The 18,957-nt window shown below is 45.5% G+C and overlaps 1 long non-coding RNA gene across 1 annotated transcript in view; it reads left to right on the top strand.

The window, feature by feature from the left end:
• The first annotated feature begins 369 nt into the window (after window positions 1–369).
• LOC129189942 (uncharacterized) overlaps window positions 370–18,957 on the top strand; it is a 46,861-nt gene continuing 28,273 nt past the window's right edge. The window contains exon 1 of the long non-coding RNA XR_008572904.1: window positions 370–522. This is a non-coding gene — a long non-coding RNA (uncharacterized LOC129189942). The remainder of the gene's footprint in view (window positions 523–18,957) is intronic.

Below are 18,957 nucleotides of genomic sequence, written 5' to 3'. Positions count from 1 at the left end.
GAAATCGGAGGGGAACGTCAATGTCAAGCTAGCAACTCTAAAAAGTGTACTAGAGCACACAGGTTACTTTCACATAGTTTCACTTATTCAAGTGAGTGATTTTATCCAATCAGAATCCAGCTCTCTGTGTTGCCAGGTAAGATCATTGTCTTGCCTGCTTTTGGCGTTAGTGCAGTCCGTTTGAAGTTTCAAACAACTCACAGCCAATTGTTGACAGACAGCTGCATCACCCAATCAGGGTAGCCGTTGAGAGACCGGGAACGAAACAGTTTGATGACGTCTTGGCCATCGTATCATCCGATTGGACGGTGAGGGAGGTGACGCTTCTGCGCTAGTTGACATCATCTAGCTAGCTAACGGCAAAGCAGCACGACGTGAAACGCATCGAAATGTTAATAATGATATCTTTCTCACCAGAATTACAACAAGTCAGCACAAAAAACCCAAAACAACCACTTTGGAAGTGACAGACTTTTAAGCTGTATTGAGTCACCAGACGCCTTTAAAAGGAGGATGGCTTCAGTGAGTACAATGAACTTCTTTTCCTATTTTGTTGCACAGTATGTTTGTTCTACATTTAATTGTGTTGTTTTTGCTGCAGATGATGAGTTTGGTGCAGATGTGGTGTGCATACTTGTTTCTTTCCATGCGATTGTTTTAATAATGCCATTTATTGTGGTTCCATTAGGTGTCAGTGTGTAACATAGAACACCTTGTCATGCTGCCTTCCTGTGTTTTGTAAAGCTGCCGAAGAATGTTAATTAAGACGGGACATGGAGGAATGTATGAAACGCTAGGTTGAAAATAATGCAGGTGATATAAATTATGGATAAGAAGATCCGCTTTTATTAAAGGTTTAAGAAGTCTTCTGTGCAAAACAAAATAGCACATGTAAGAGTGTAATCTTCATCTATTATGTGTGCAGACACATTATCAAATGGCACCTATATAAAAGCAGCAGTTATTTAAAGCTTCTCATGTAATTACGGCCCTCAGCCGAGACCCTCCACGCTCTCAGAGCCGTGAGGGGTCAATGTGGCGCAGCGGCGGATTCTTTTAGCAGGCACTCCCGCTTTGTAATGGTGCGGGAAGCTAATGGATTTTATGGAAGAGACACACAACAGGCTGGAAGCTTCAAAGTGTTCTCCACAATGCATGCCCCCTCCCCCACTCCCGCTACCCCCTGTAAAAGGCAATTATCAGTGGCAAAATGTCATCTCCATCTGCGTCCATTAGTGGTTCACGTCACACGCTGGATAACATCTATGTTTGGTAATTAGCAGAATTAGCATTTCCCCTCGCGGGGTCTCACCGTGATGCGTTCAAAGCCCGGCTGATGCGTTGGGATTGATAACGCTGACGAAGCTCTCCCTCTTGATGTTTGACACATCACACGGCGATCGGGTTTACGGCGCCACTGCCTGAATTTTACAACACGCCTGCTAGAAGATTATGAAATATGTATTTTGTGTATTTTGGATTTTACCCTTTTAAAGCAGGGGTGTCCAAACTTTTACCACTGAGGGCCGCATACTATTCATCAAAGCATCGGGGGGCAATTTGGTATATTTTTTTAAACCAGCCCATGTACCTGTAGCTACGCTCAGATGTTTGTTTTTTTTTTATATTTAAAGAAAATAAGAGCCTGCATCTCAGCCTTTGTAATCTTTACATTACACTGTTTTGCTGTGTTTTTATTTGTACAAATAGTTTAACTTTCCTCTACATTTTTTTCATAATATTGTGACTTTATTCTCATAATATTTGTACTTTCTTGTCATACTATAACAACTTTTCCCCTACTTAAGTTTCCAAAAAGTACAAATTTTCTTTTTGTTTGTTTGTCGTACTACATTTTATACTATTTTTTCTTCTTAATATTAGATTTTCCAAATTTTTTATTTTTTTAAATTAGAAAGTGCAATAAAAAGTGCCAATAAATACACAGATGTGGGCCGTAAATGGCCCCCAGGACACACTTTGGACACCTGATTGAACTGTTATGCCTCTCACTATACGTCCTATAGCAGGGGTGTCCAAACTTTTTCCAGCGATGGCTGCAAATGCAAAAGTCAAAGGATGTGGGGGCCAATTTGGTAGTTTTTATTTTGTAGAAAGACTAAAAAAAAACAAAAGATAATTTATATGTATTTAAAGTCAGCTTTGCGTTATAGGTGACAAAGCGTGTTATTATTAACTCATTCAATACCAAAGATGTATTTATGAACCTGAATGCCCGATTAAAAAAAAAAAAGATTTATGCATCTTTTACGTATTTTTGCTTGAGAGGCAAGAAGAAGTGATGACGCAATTGCACGCTAAAAGATGTCACTGTAAGAGCAGTTTTAAGCCATGAAAACGGCCGTAAGGTGGGAGAAGTGCATTTGATAAGAGCTCGGCATGGATCTTTTGCACGTAAAAACACACTCCACAGCAAGGAGGAGGTGGAAGAGCGTGGAGGAGTGCAGCATGCAGAGGGTTGCGCAAATGGTAGGGAAATTTTAAGGCATGCGCACACGTGCACACACTGTTTAGTTACAAATGTGGAAACTGTAAATAGTTCATGGTGTTATATTTGTAAAAAAAAATGTTATTTTGATGTCCAAAATCCCTTGTTGTGGTATAGTTGTTTAGATATTTGAGCTGTCACAAAAGTAAACAAAAATTGTGTCAAAGTGGAAGTTATGCTTGAAATATATATTTTCACAAAAAGCTGTTTTTCTCCCTTTTGTAGTCGGGAAGTGATATTTTCCTGAAACGTACTCATGTTCTACTGCTGATTACTAAAGAACACAAAAAGGTAGAAACAAACTGGCGGCGTGCGACACACATGACGGGCAACGTCGTCAGACGTCTTTGTCGGCGCAGAGGGGTCCCAGTGGGGTCACGGCGATGTCAGACGTCCTGACGGCCACCAGACACGGTGAGTCGGTCGCCCCAAAGAGTCACCTTCCGTCTTGCCACCAACTCTTGCCATAACTTCCTGCCAGCGCGGATGTCGCCGTGGCGATGTGAAGACAGCGACTGTCAGCCGAGGCGAAGCTAGGGCGACACATGAAGGGAGAGAGAGTCAATTAAAAGTAATAGGAAACAAGAGGGCGCCTGGGGTTGCATGCGTGCATCTGTGTGTGTGTGTGTGTGTGTGTGTGTGCGTGCCTGTGGGGGTGTGTGTGGATGTTTTGTGTGAGTTTCACTTTCACCCTTTATTGGACCTTGTTTGGTCATATAGTAGGTGTGTTAAATGAAGCTTGTGCACCTGAGGCAGTACTACAAAGTAAAACATTGGCTTTAAAGAATAAAAATGTAAACTAAATATTATGACATCACTGTCAATTATGAAAAAAGTGCATAAAATATACTGGAAGGCATTATAATATTGTACCTCAGTGATTGTATTGAATTAGCATGTGACCACAAACACACGCATAATCACGGTTCGGTATATAGCTCGGTTTTTAGGTCCCGGTTCGGTTCATTTCTCCTATCCAGGGACTGGTTGAAACCAGGTCAGACAAATACACCAACAAACAGTTAATGGGAAGTTTCCTGATCATTGGGACCTCCTCCACAGCAGGCTTATGAGGAAGAGGAACTGAGTTCCAGATCCCTTGGCCGGTGAACTGACCATTCTCTCCAGCTCTGGCATTACAATTTCTTGTATCTCCTCCTTTTAATATGAAATTGTAAACCTTACTTGAGACGCTTAGCATTATTTCACAGCTGGTAGAACAAAAGAATCTGGGTGGACTTAGCCCTCTTAAAGGGCAGGTCCGAGCAAGACCGGACAGCACTGGATTTGTTTACCAAGAAGGTGCATGACACCATAAATACTTCCTGCCCCTCAACGCGTACCGTGAATTCGGTTTAATTCTGTACCGTACTGGAAAATCTGATTACTAAACATGTACTGTTGTATCCCTCACTACTAACATTGGGTTTATTTTTGATGTGCAGCAGATATGAAGTAAAAAAAAAATAAATATCTAACTGGTGCGAGCCAGTGTGGCTGAGTGTACGTTGGTAAACTCCATGAACCTCAAGGGAAATGCTGGGTGTCGAGTTGACAGTCTGGGTTTTTAGCTCGACGCTTAGCACTCTCGACTCCCCTTCTGAAAGACTTGCTTCAAGCCCACGGTGATGCGCAGGGCTGGCTGCAATCACTTAGTGGCTCAAGAAGATCACAACATGAATAATAAAATCAATAACAAAATCGGAATGTTACATTATTTCACGTAGCGTGGTGAATGTGCACGTCACAACTTGTCCATAAGAGTGTTTAGGAGTTGTTGGACTGTTTTTGCTGGGTTTTGATTAATTGACTTGCATGGTGATTAGGGGTGTAACTATTCATTCACTACATCGATGCATCGATTTATATTCCTACAATTCAACTACATCGATTTTGGGTTCTCAGTTTCTCTCATACCGCAGGAACGGTATCATGGAAAATTTTAGTGGTTTTGAAACTGACTTTTTCATACCTTGAAGCGCGTGCCCATGTGGCACTAAGCCCTGCGCTCATCCCAGACTTGGCTTAACACAGAGGTGTACAAAGTGCGGCCTGCACTTTTATTTGCCCTCGTGGCGTATTCTACAGTAAATAAAATCAATTCATCTTCCCATTTTCCAAGGAGCCTAACCACTTCGGGCCTGTTGCCTTGACCTCTTACCTGATGAAGACCATGGAGAGGATTATCCTGCAGCACCTGCGACCCCTGGTGGGCACTCAGCTGGACCCCCTGCAGTTTGCTTATCGGCCTCGGATCGGAGTGGACGACGCAGTGATCTACCTGCTGCACAGATCACTGCTACACCTGGAGGACAGCGGGAGCGCTGTGAGGGTCATGTTTTTTGACTTCTCCAGTGCCTTCAACACCATCCAGCCGGCACTACTCAGAGTGAAGATGGAGAGTGTGGGAGTAGACCAACACCTGACTGCATGGGTTATAGACTACCTCACCAACAGACCACAGTATGTGAGGCTCCGTCACTGTGTGTCTGACATGGTACTCTGCAGCACAGGTGCCCCTCAGGGTACGGTGCTCTCCCCTTTCCTCTTCACCCTCTACACCTCGGACTTCACACACAACTCCACACAGTGTCACATCCAGTAGTTCTCCGATGACACAGCCATTGTGGGTTGTGTTTCAGAGGGGAATGATCTGGAATACAGGACGGTCATCAGGGACTTTGTCAGCTGGAGTGAGCTTAACCAGCTGCAACTCAACACCAGCAAGACAAAGGAGATGATCATTAACTTCCAGAGGAAAACATCTCACTTTACACCGGTGAACATCCAGGGAGCGGACATAGAGTTGGTAGACAGCTACAAATTCCTGGGTGTTCACCTTACCAACAAACTGGACTGGTCCGTCAACACCCACGCCCTCTACAAGAAGGGCCAGAGTCGCCTTCACCTGCTGAGGAGACTGAGGTCCTTTGGTGTGTGCAGGACTCTTTTACGGACCTTTTATGACTCTGTGGTGGCCTCAGCCATCTTCTATGCTGTGGGCTGCTGGAGAGGGGGCAGCACGGACAGGGACAGGAGCAGGATCAATAGGCTGATCAGGAGAGCGAGCTCTGTCCTGGACGGTCCTCTGGACTCCGTGGAGGAAGTGGGGGAGAGAAGGATGTTGGCTAAGCTGACATCCATTATGGACAACACCTCTCACCCGCTACATGACACTGTGGGTTCCCTTAGCAGCTCCTTCAGCAGCAGACTGTTACACCCACGGTGTAAGAAGGAGAGGTTCCGCAGGTCCTTCATACCGACCGCTGTCAGGCTCTACAACACCTGCACCACCTGAACCATGTTGTAGTCACGATGCTTTACTTTACTTTACTTTACTGTTCTCTTTACTTGTCTTGCTTGCTTGCTGCTGTAACAAGTAAATTTCCCCGCTGTGGGATAAATAAAGTACATACATACATACATACATACATACATTTTCCAATTTTTCTGTATGCAGCAATCCACCCATTCATTTTTGTCCCGGCTCCGGGTGCTGGGGGCAGCTGACTGAGTAGTATGTATCCAGCCATAGCTGGAAAAAGTTTAGCAGGTTTGAAAATGATGTTTGTTCATTTGTCTCAAGCTTCTGCACCACCCTTGAAGTCTTATGGCACCCCCACTGTGAAAAGTAAGGTTTCAGTGGTTAAAAGTCTTGAAGGTTTGTTTTCCGAGTTTTTCTGATTCAGATGTCAGTGCCAAGTACCAGTACGCAACTCTGCAGGTCCTTGCAGCTTTACTGAGGCAGAACAGTGACTCACAGATGACCTCTGACCTGATGGATGACTCTGTCCAGTTTGCGAGAACAACCCTCAGCTTTTCACAAAGAACTTTTGCAACTTCCTGCTCTTAATCATCGTAATTGCACCATCTTCCTTGCTCATCGTCCTGAAATCTGAAGAGTCGATGTGTTATGTGATTATCAGCGGCATTTTTATTTGTTTTCTTAAATATTTGTTTTTGTTGTGGCTTCCATCCGGCCCTCCCCAAAGTGTTGTGTATGTGTGTACCTGAGGAAGCGGCAGTTTTGTTTTTATTGAACCCGCAGGGGGAGAAGGTTTGTTAACAGCAGCAGTGAGGAGGAGCGCTTATTAGCCAGCACACGGCGAATAACAAAAGGTATGAATACAAATATTAGAGTGTGTCTGTGTGACGGCAGTAAAATATTCATGAAAGGTGCTGAGAACGTGGGAGGAAAGGATAAATTATTGATCTTGACTCATGCGTCTGCTAGTTAAGGTGCCACAGGAAAGTTTGGCAACTTCTTAATGAGTCTCGTTCTAAAGTGAAATCTGAGATGCAAGGTCACTGCTGTCATGTGATGCTGAAGTGTGTATTCTGAGGTAGATGCAGTGTGAATATACACCGAAGAGAAGTATTTGATGATAGCATCTGGCCTTTGACCTGTTGTCAGATATCCATCCATTTTCTATGCTGCTTGTCCCCACTAGAGTCGCGGAGCTGGAGCCTATCCCAACTGACTTCGAGAGGCGGGGTACACCCTGGACTGGTGGCCAGCCAATGGCAGGGCACATATAGACAAACATTCACATTCATACCTATGGACAATTTAGAGTCACCAATTAACCTCACCTGCATGTTTTTGGAATGTGGGAGGAAACCGGAGGACCCGGAGAAAACTGCACAAGGAGAACATGCAAACGCTACACTGAGATGTCCAACGGAGATTCGAACCCAGATCTTCCAGATCCACTAACTGTACGGCCAACATGCTAACCACCAGGCCACCATGGACCTGTGTCAGCTATGAACTAATTTTGTTTTTCAGTCATTTTTTTAAGACGGTCCAACGGGACAGGACAGACGTAGCATTGTGACCTCTGACCCCAGCTTCTTCAAGCTTGCGCTGTGAAATATCATTCCAGCGGATACAGTTCTTAGAAATTCAAGTCATACAAATAATTCCATGAATTGATTTTCTCCGTCAAGGGAAGGCAGCTTTTTCAGTTTCCGTTATATATGGATGCTTTCGTAAACGGCTATGAAAGACTTGGATGCTGAGATTGTGACTATTTGATATTCGGAGCTTGGTGCTCGTTCTCCACGCTCGCTGGGACTCGGCATCAAGTGGAGAGGCAGTCAGGCACCATTCCGCGGCGACATCCTCTTCATGCAAAATCACCTTGGGGTAATGATGGAGGTTCTCCTGAGCGCCTCGGTGGTCAAGAGGAAGTGGAGGGATCATCACGGTCGCCATGGCAACCTGCAGAGGAGAACATCAGACGCCTCGCCTCGCTCTCGGAGCACTCGCTCGGGCTCGTTAAGAAACAATCTGCAGCGGTTTTCTTTTGAGTGGAGGAACATTGTGTCTTCAAATGACGATGGAGTGGAATATTCCAGCATGGGCTCGCTAGCAATTATTGGCAATTCCATCATCTGTGGATTCGCCAACTGCACCCAAATCTATTTGTCTCTCCGCCACAGTGCAGACCGAGTGGCGCCTAATTGGCAAAAAAAGCCCAACCCTCATTGCTTCGAACGAGGTGAGGAGGTTTCAGTGGAAAAACAAAGAAAACAAGTTACTGATTTCTCTGTGCTTTTATGATCTCAATTTGTCAGATGGCTGACGCTGGTCATGACGCTTTCGCAAACAGGCCACGCTCTATTGGGCGACAGGATGCTGCATTCCTTCACCTGAAACACGCACAAGTGTTGATGTTCCACAGTGATGCGCCTGCAGGAAATTGCAATCAGTTGACTCACAGTCGAACCTGTTTTCAAACGTCCCAGTTCTCATTCATATACAGCACTCCCTCGCCACTTAGCGGTTCAAACATTGCTCCCTCATTCTATTGTCCATCCATCCATCCATTTTCTCTGCCGCTTATCCTAATTAGGATCGCGGGGTATGCTGGAGCCTATCCCAGCCGACTTCGGGCGGGAGGCAGGGTACACCCTGGACTGGTGGCCAGCCAATGGCAGGGCACATATAGACAAACAACCATTCACACTCACATTCATACCTATGGACAATTTAGAGTCTCCAATGAAGATAACATGCATGTTTTTTTGGGGGGGGAATGTGGGAGGAAGCCGGAGTACCCGGAGAAAACCCCCACACACACGGGGAGAACATGCAAACTCCACACAGAAATGCCCAATAGAGATTTGAACCCAGGTCTTCCCATCTCCAGACTGTGTAGCCTGTGTGACTGTGTGCTAACCATTCAACCACCGTGCGGCCCTCATTCCATCGTGTTTAAAAAAATAAAAATCCAATAATGAATTGAATGATTGTTTACTATGGCCTATTATTAGTCCAACAAATATTGAAAGACAAGTAAAATTATTGTATTCTGGTCACTCGGCATCATTGATGAGACATTACATTACCTTAACACTGCATGGAGTCAGCCATGGTACATTTTTGGCTTCTTCCTTTGTCCTTCTTCTCCACCCAGTTTCAAACCCTTAAATTTAGAATAAATTGGAGACTAACTATTTAGCTTGGTAGCTTGTTGTGCTTAAAGTGGCGGCCTTCTCTTGTGTGAGATCTTGTAGCCTTCATGTAAGAGTTGCGCAATGTGGTGTAAACAAAGACAGCCATATTGTAGCAGCAGGGGTGTCGCGAGATCACGTGTGACGAGAGATTAAAGAGGTTAGGTGAGATTAAAACGTGATGAGATTTCTCCTTTGGAGAAAAGCGTGCAGGGCTTCGGACTGTGATCAAATGGTTGCATTTGCGACCAGATAAAAGTACGTGTTCCGTATTGAGTTGATAAGGGACGTCCGTAATTACTGTGAAAATGAAAAATAGTTTGTGAAATGTGGAGCCAATTGACGACAGCTTGTCACAGCCTAAAACTATCCATGCCAGTGTGTGTCACCACTCACGCATAGATGACTTGCATAGATGTTCGACTGTTCTACCATCATTTATTGCACATTTTGCCTGGCTCCACTGTCTCTGACGACAGGTAGCTAGCTAGCTAGCTTGCTAGCTATAGTTATCTGCATATTCTCTGGTCCACGGACTCTAAATGTGACTTTTCATGTGTTAGTATTACTCTAAAACAGGCATCAAACAGGCAAAGGTCATAAACAGGTTTTCTATGCTCCATGGAGATATTTCATTTATTAATATTGAAACTTGCTTTGGGGAAATTCACCTACCACAGTCGGACGAGGGACGACTTATTCCGTTTTCACCTAAAGTTTTTCTTGATATTTGTACACTGACTTGGTTATCATTCAGTATTACGCGTAATAAACTGTTGTAGTTTACCCTTTGGTATGTTGAATCTTGTGATATCAATTAAGATGTGGCAGATACTCCCAGCATTGCTTGTTTATTCAGCCATCTTGGATCACACACCCAACACCAAATCTTGGGATACTTGGCTTGCATAAAGGTAATGTACATTCAGCTGGTAATGTTACACAAACTTGCCTGTTTGTCGCATTGACTAAGTTCCATCCTGGCGACAAAGAAGAAATCAAGGAAGCTAATATGAAAGGGCAAGGTATTAAAACAGAGATCACAGGATGGAAGCTGTTGGTGTGGATCCCCACCTCTACCCTCCCCACAAGAGTCTTGTATAAATGTAAAAGTGATGTTCAAACAACAGAACCATCATTGAATCGGAATGGTGGTTTGAGGTTTAATTTGGACCCTGTGTTCAGCAGGTTACTGAGACCAAAACTCACAGCTCTTAGTCTTGCAAATGAGGTGGAGCCAGGGCCGAGCCAGAACAATAGATGCTAACGAGCCAGTATCAGAGTCGTTCATACCCAACTCAGGGAGGGACACTTCCCTTTTATCGGAGGTGTTAATAGCAGGATAGGATTATACCACTACTCCGCCCAGGCTTAGTGTAAGGAACCAATAGGAGGAGGGTGTTGACACACCAATTCCGCCCACTCTTACTGTATTTAAAGCCGAGGCTACCAGCACTTATTAGTTCGCTGACGAAGCTCTTCGGATGAGGAGCGAAACATCCGACACCTTCTTCACAGAAGTACAGATGACGTCTCAAGAAGCCTTTCCCTTCAATGTTCATATAAACATTTCATTCCTCATTTATCATTTTTTCACTTTTTTTCTACATGTAAAGCTAAAATTATTTTCAGTAAAATATATTTTTTGTCAATATATTTTGATTTTAGGGAAAACGTTGCTTTGGATTTCATACATTTTTGTTTTTGTTTGACCTTTTAGAATGAATGAATACAAAAACTGAGGTACCACTGTATTTTCATTTGTTTGTTAGAATGTGGAATTTGATCAATCAATGTTCATATCAATAGGACCTAAGTAGATAGTGTTGCTATGCCCGGGCTACTGGGAGGTCCAGGACATGTGGAAGAAGAGGCTCCCATTTCCCGAAAGTCCCAAGCATCCACTTAAACAGTTACTTTGATGCTTAAATATTTCTTTCCAAAAAAAAACAGAAAATCAATTTAACATAGAAATTACTAGCCTTCAGGGTGAGTCCTGAAAATAACAACCAAAAATGGCCAAATGGGAGGAGAGAGAGATTGGATTCCTGTTCTACCTAGAAGGTGCTTGGCCCCTCAACGCAGAAACAGGGACGTTGACCAGACCCTAATAGAAAGAAGAGAAGACAAGTACACACACACAACCTGCATGGACTTAGACCATCATTCCATTCCATTTTCTTCCACTCTGGGTTGCGGGAGCAGCAGTCTGTGTCGGGAAGTCCAGACTTCCTGGTCCCCGGCCACCTCTTCCAGTTGCACCAGGAGGACACCAAGGCGTTCAGGCCAGCTGTGAGACATAATCCCACAGGTCAGCTACGTGTCCTCCTCCTGGCTGGTTTAGACAATTAATTGTCACAAAAATAAACAAAATAGACATGTTACGAGGGCAGTTGTACACAGTATGCTTCTTAAAGTGTAGTCCTTTAGAGACACTGTCATGGTGTCAGAGGTGTTGATGAAGACCATTACTGCTGTTGATTATCATCCAGACCATCAGAGACAGGCAGCTGACACTCTGAACTTTCAATAAAAATGAAACTCTTTTTAACGGCCACCTCCTGACAGGCTGTGATCCGACAGGAGCGGGGATAGAAAATAAAAAAGAAGGTTAAAAGTGTTGCCAAGCTTCTCTAATAGGCCGAGACGACTGTTCACCTTTTGAGCTTAACGCAGCCTGAGAGCAGCTGCTTCCTCTCCCTCCATCCTTTGTTCCCCTTCTCACCCTGCCAAGGGATAATGGCCCCTCCCATTGAGGATTCATCCCTCGTTCTCTAACTTTTCCCTCTGAATGCAAATACGCACTGTCACATCTTTTTAACTACACCCCACCACCATCTCTGCTCTTTTTTCCTTGTTGAAGCATAGTGAGGATTAGCAGCAGTGTGTGACTGATGGGGAGAAGATACGCCATCAGAATAAGTTGGAAGATCTCCCCTCCTCTTCATTTCTTTGTGCACGAGAGAGGAGGAGGCCGTGCTCTCGCTCTCCTCTCTGAAGTGTCATCTTGTGCGCTCGTCTTACCAAACACTCGTAAGTGGCTGCTCCAAGCGGAAGGAGACTCTGTTGGCTGACTCTAATCCGATGCGTGTTTCAGTGGCGCAGCCTCGCCCGAGACCCTCATTACTGTCAGCCGCTGACTCGCTCTGACGGCCGCCATGCGTCTCGTGCCAACGCGTGGAAATCAAGTGCTTATGAATTCTGTCGACACCTGCTCTCTCTGAAAGCAGCCCAGGTTGAAGCCTGAGGCCCCCCTTCCACCTCTTCACCCTGGAAAAATAAAATGCAGTCACTCAGCTGTGTGCTGGCACCCAACACCACATTCACTGACTAGCAGGGTGACGCGTGCATCAACGACGCCCTGCTGCCAAGACGACTTCATTATCTTAATTCCGACAGAGGAGGAGTTTGGATATCAGCAGCATCGTGAGGCTTCCTTACTGCAAGAATGATTGGGTTGGAATGTTTTCCATGCAGGTTATGTTCGTGTAACAAATGCCAGCTGGTGTGGCTGTGCGATAAGTACGTTGGTTACAAGTCGACAGCTCGGGCTTTTAGCTCAACTTAAGTTTCATTTAGCAGGGATTTGTTCGAGCCCTGGCCAGGATAAATGGGTAAATGGGTTTTACTTCTATGGCACTTCTCTTTCTTCAAGGTACTCATAGCGCTTTGACACTGTTGCCTCATTAACCTACTGATGACGCAGCATCAGGAGCAACTGGGGGTTCAATATCTTGCCCAAGGACACTTCCATATGATCACGGTCAACCATCAGGTTGGGAGCCGACCACCACACCAACTGAGCTATGCCACCGCAGGGGTGCGGGGCTGAACCCGCAATACATTAGGCCCTTCCTACTTCAAAAATGATGCTCATGTGAAGTTGACGTTATAAATGAAAATTCTATGAGCGACATCCCAGCCTCCTTTGCTGCTGTACTCCTAGACGCCAACAAGTTATTAAAGGGATCAATAATTGACCAAGACGTCCTCTTTAAGTTGGGATGCATAGAGAATAGTGTTCATATAATGAGGTCAGTCCTGTCTCTGGAGGAGTTGTGTGTTTGTGCTGCTGACTCAGCGGGTCATGTGAAGGCGGAGCCTAATCCTCCAGCAGCCGACCAACGGCGCACCTCCTTCCTGATCTGGTTCAGTCCTGGAAGAGAGATGAAAACACATCAGCCATCAGAGAGGCAATTATTCTTGAAAAAAAAAATGGAGACCGAGAACAGGAAGTGTCCCGGGTGACAGAGGGGAATTCTGGGTAATGAGGGTGCAGCTCATTTAATTAGCGGCAGGCCTCTGGAGTGGACCGGGAGGCTGCACGGAGGAAGGGAAGCCGAATCAAGTAGTTTGTTCATCTTTGCTGCCATCAGCAGATGTAATAGTTGCAGCAGGGGGCTTGGCTATTTGGAGAGATGAGATTCCATGGCTCCGAAGGGGAGGGGATTTAGTTTTTATTTGCTCGATTGGAGGAATGATCACCATGTGACACAAGCATAAGCTCCAGAACAAGCTGAGGCGCTAGCTATGAAAGATAGCCCCGTAGTCCGCAAGGATTATAAACATTGTATTGTTTTGTAATCAACTTTTCACTTTTCATTGATCTGTTTGACTTTTATCAATATATTTTTTAAACATAAACCATTTCAGCTAGTGCCCCAGAAAGAGTGAACATAAAGCAGCAATGGAGATGACCTGCATCTGATTGTCAATAAAAGTAGCTCTTCTGCTAGCTGATGACAAGCGGGCGCGGTGTGCCACCTCCAAGAGGATCAAACCCTCAGCGGACGGAAGTTTGGCCACCGAAGCGCTGATGCCACCGGCGGACCCAGCCCCCGGGGGAAATCAGCGTCTGGAAGCAGTGGCTGTAATTACCGTCCGCTCACCGCTGATTGATGTCTCTTGATGAAGTAGCTCAGTGATTGAAGAGTAAAGACGCTTTGGGAAAATCCATAAGAGGCCTTTAACTGGTGCTGGAGCGGAGCCCTGGGATTGGCCGTTCTCCATCCTGCCGACGAATTAGACAGCGGTTGGAAGCATCGGGCTGCCTCATCAATCAGATCGATCAATCAGCTCATAGGAAATGCCAACAGGCCTCAGCGCCTGTGATCGGCTCTCTGATTACACACAATTATTCTGCAGTTAAGGCAGAAGTACTTCTGGTTCCCAGAAAGGTTCTCCGACTGCCTCACAAATTTTGGATTTCACAGTCTGTCAGTTTTCAGGAAATATGAAACATGGAGTGACAGGAACACAGTGTGCCTCATTTACCGGTCGGCTCCGGTCAAGTTTTCTCACTATGTAGATAGACTGTGGGCATGTACTGTAAATCACGGTGTATAAACCGCACCCGTGTATTAACCGCACCCCCATTTTCAGGCTCACGGCGGGGGGAAAAAAAAAAGTTTAGTTCATAAATGCTTGCCAACTCTTTCATCTCAAATCAACATGCGTAAAGGTACTAAGCAATTTCAAAAAGAAGAAGAAAGGAGTATTCTGTCGTCTATCAATTCATCTGCAATGGAATTCGTGTAAGAAAAGTTTGCCGTCAACTTGCCGATGATGTCCGCTCTCCAACGCCGGATGACTGACTCGTCCACACCGTGCTGCCGTCCTGCTGCCCGGTTCCCAAACTCTTCTGTGTACCGACAGATGGGGAGTTTGAACGCTGCAGTGAAAGATCGTCATGGCATTTTGAGAGGGTACAGGCCCGGTCACACCGCCCCAACTTTCCTGTAGCGTCCCTTGAACGGTAGAAAGACGGGGCCGAATTTCGACAACGCTTGTCACCGCGCACAAAATGGAAAAAAAAAAGAAAACACGGGCGTTGTCCTAGCGGTGCACCGCTGAAGCCAGCGTCGCTTTAGCCTTGAATGTTGGTTTAGCGGTGACGCAAGCGGTGATAGAGCGGCGTTCTGCGTATGCGCATGCGGATCAGTTATCCATGTATTGTACATAACACATAACGCTGCATTGCTTCAGTGTGAATTTGACTAAACTCCAACGTTGTATTGTATTTTACATCATCTGCAATGTTTTTTTTTCTTTCTTTTTTTTTTTTTTTACCCCTGTCCTGTCCAGCCTTTAAAGCAGATAGAATTGTACATCTAAATGCCGTCAAGTTTGGAGCGACCGGACCGGAGCAGGAAGGGACAGAGAAGAAGAGAAAATAAAACAGGGGGGTGCGGGGATGAGAGGGGGACAAAAAAGAGAGACAAGAGACAAGGACAAGAGCAGCAACAACAACAATTGTGGCAACAAGAACAGAACAACAGAAACATACAGAACTACATCAGCAAATAAATGTCTGTGACAACTATAAAGACAAACAAGGACATAAGGACAAAGGACAAAACAATATCAACAACCACAATGACAATGCTGTCAATGACAATCACACATAATAGTAGGAATGAAATGATGAACTATGATAGTGATCACAATGATAATACTGCATTGAAACAGTCACACATAATAGTAGTAATGAAATGATGAACTATGATAGTGATCACAATGATAATACTGCATTGAAACAGTCACACATAATAGTAGTAATGAAATGATGAACTATGATAGTGATCACAATGATAATACTGCATTGAAACAGTCACACATAATAGTAGTCATGAAATGATGAACTATGATAGTGATCACAATGATAATACTGCATTGAAACAGTCACACATAATAGTAGTCAAGAAATGATGAACTATGGTAGTGAACAGAGTGATAATTACTGTAATGCACATCATTGTAAAAAAAACTATAGTCATACTGCTGATATCACCGTCGCTGTAATAAAAGCAACAACATAATAACACCCTGGTTAACTCAGTGAGTAATGTGGGGAAGTACGTATGTACTGTGAGTGTGCATATGTACGTGTGTACAGGTATCTCTGTATGTGGGGAAGTCTTCATACATATAAAGGTGCAAGCATGTGTGGGCGTGTAATTGTCACTGAGAATGCATGAAAGGAAAGGGGCCGCCCTCCACCTCCCAGAGAGCCCCGCCCCAAATAGCCAGGCCGAGCCCCTGCCGCCAGAAGGCCACCAGGGCCACAGGGGCAGGCAGCACAAAGATCAGCGCACCAAGAGCCAGCCCAGGGAGCCCTCCCCCCGGGGAAGACCAGCAAGGGGCCAAAGAGAGGTAATCCCAGCCAAAGAGAGGGCGCCGGCAGGCCGGAGGACAGCCAACTCCTGAGACCAGCGAGAGATCACACCCCACAAAGGCAGACGAGTACCGGGGGCCACAAACTGGCAGGCCCAGAGACGCCCCCACAACCGGAAAGAAGCCCGCCCACGCCGGAAGCCCCCCCCCAGGGAGCGGAGCCCGGCCCGCCCCAGGCCAACCCCCGCCCGACCCCTGTACCCCCTGTATGTCCCCCCAAATAAAAAACTAAAATAAATAAATAAATATCTGCAATGTTTTAATGGAAGCTTAGGTTAGCTTCAGTGTATATAGAGATCGTTTCACTGTGTGAAAATACTGACAGCCGTCAGGTAAGTTAGAAAGAAATTGCATGCACAAGCATTTTCAGCAACTGTACAGCAGAGGGCGCTAAAGTCAAAGCAACTGTCTGACCTACAGATAGCTATTTTAAAATGGGCTTCTGGTCAATTTCTCCCCATACCGAGTCTGGTCACAGACCTGTCATGGTGTGTAAACCACACCCCGATTTTTTGCTTCTTACCGGTGGAAAAAAAATGTGGTTTATACACCGTGATTTACGGTAAACCAAGGAGTGTAGAGTTATAACAGGAGTGCCGATCGTCATCCACTTCCGTATTATGCCCTGCGTGGGGTTTGCCCCTGTGATGGTGAGCAGATTCCAGAAACTGCATTGAAAACGTGTCCTCGGTACGTTGCTCAGCTATGAATTTCTCTAATGGACGGTCCAAAAACAGTGATGGACCTATGGGGTGGTCACTCTCTGGCCACCCCATTGGCCGTCTAGACAATTCAGGTATCAACTTATTGCCACCCGTATATGAGTCATGGTGTCACCTTGGTCACCCCAATGAAAAATGTCTGGCTCCGCCACTGCTTGTGAAGTTGTAACAGCTCATGAACATATTTGTTCTTACATACGGCACACAATGCAGCTCTCCCATTTGTGTGTTTGTGCACATGGATCTCCACTGTCAAGGATTCACGCTGGAATTGGGCGTCGCCTCCTGCCTTCTCTTGACTTTCTTAATCGACAAGACAGCTGTGGTCTCGCACACACATACACGCGCACACACACATACACGCAGACTACACATTCTCCTAATCGCATGCAAGCTGCCATGACAGGTAGGAATTTGCACAAGATTACGGCTGTAATATTTTGGCATTAAGGTGAATTAATGCAGCGTTGAATATGGAAAATGCAGGTAATTACTAAATCTGTGGCACTCCTAAGATGTTTTAAGCACATGCCAGAGGATTTTCTTCCCCAAACCCCCACTCTCCCCACACCCCCGCTGTCATCTTTAGCTTCCTCTTAAATGCCACCTTGTTTTCCCATCCCTGCTTCCTCGTCCCCCCCTACATATTAGGAGCAGAGCTGGCAGAGAGTGAGAGCGGAACTGTTGGGAATCATTGATTATCACGGAGCAGTCCTTGTTGGAGCTGCCGGACTTGATGCGTGTAATTCCGCTGTAATTAAACACTGACACGGGGCTCGAACGCACCGCCTATCAAACGCTGACCTTCTCAGCGCAACTCCCAGTAAAGCCTTAAAGAGCATAGAGCAGTGTTAAGTACAGTCGGCTCGTCTCTCACACATCTTCCACTCACTTTAATGCTGCTAAGACGTCGTCTCATCACAAGGAAAGTGTGCTAAAGAAATGTCGCAATTGTGACGCATCTGTGACATCTCTTGGAAACGTCTTCATCTGATATACTGTAATGCTATTTAAATGTCAAATGGATGTGTGCAATTATACTACCCACAGACTTGACAATGTAATGACATCTGATGTGGGAGTAAAGTATTATTTACCAGGATAATACTGCTCACTTTTGAGTGACACAGTCAGACATAGGACCCACTCCCACTGGCCCATTTCAACCACGCTGGACGTCTGTGTGATTGCCCCTCTTCTTTGAGTCACCCTAGTCTTTATGTGTCGAGTGTGACCACGGTTTCCCTGTTGGCTGTCCTCCGTACGTTTGACCCTGCAGGACAAGCAAGAAATGATATCAGGTTGGGCGACATTTGATCCGTGGCCTCAGTGAGTCCACTATGAGCATGAAGGTTGAAGATGGTGCTAAAATAACCCAGACTATCAGGCCCAATGCTTCCAGGTCCGTTGTTATTTGATTTAAAGCAATATCAGCTGGCAGAGATCTGGTTTAAGTTACAGATGCTACACTTGAAACTGGATTATAGTTTACTGCTTCTGCTCTGTGCACCGAGTATCCCGCATCCCATCTCTCATCGCAGCTCATGTTCCATCTCATGTTCCACCTCCTCCTGGTCGTCAACGCCACATTCATGAATGCAGTCATCACACAAAAGGAACAGTGAAGCTCTGTTTCTTCTTTTACACCTCCCATGTCCACTCTGCCATGCTCCTTGCTCTTCCTTCTTGTGTCCTCACCTCCTTGCCTGCCATCACCCTCTCACCTCGCCCCTCCAGTCTCCAGTTGAACCCTTCGAACCTCCCAGCATCTTGTCTGAGGTGCCTGTTGTTCCTTCAAACTCCTTCCTCCCAGCCCCCACCCCTCCTCGTCTCTTGTCTCCTGTCTGGTTTGAAGGCCCTGAGGTATCTACTGGGCCCACCGGGACGTCGTGGATGAATATTAAAGTTGAGTCTCAGCAGGAGGACAGTTTCTGGCTGCAGATTCAGGGAATTTATTCCCTCCACAGCCTCTGCACTTCAATGGAAAAGTCATTCCCAGCAACAAAAGATGGCAAATATTTGTGTTGGTAAATTTTCCATGCTGGTTGTCGTTCGCTTTAAAGGCTGAGAGCAAACACGTGGTTTCACTTTGAC

The sequence above is a fragment of the Dunckerocampus dactyliophorus genome, chromosome 11 (genome assembly GCF_027744805.1).
Source record: "Dunckerocampus dactyliophorus isolate RoL2022-P2 chromosome 11, RoL_Ddac_1.1, whole genome shotgun sequence".
NCBI lineage: Eukaryota > Metazoa > Chordata > Actinopteri > Syngnathiformes > Syngnathidae > Dunckerocampus > Dunckerocampus dactyliophorus.
The sequence above is the reverse complement of the archived record's forward strand: the minus strand, read 5'-3'. Positions and strand labels throughout refer to the sequence as shown.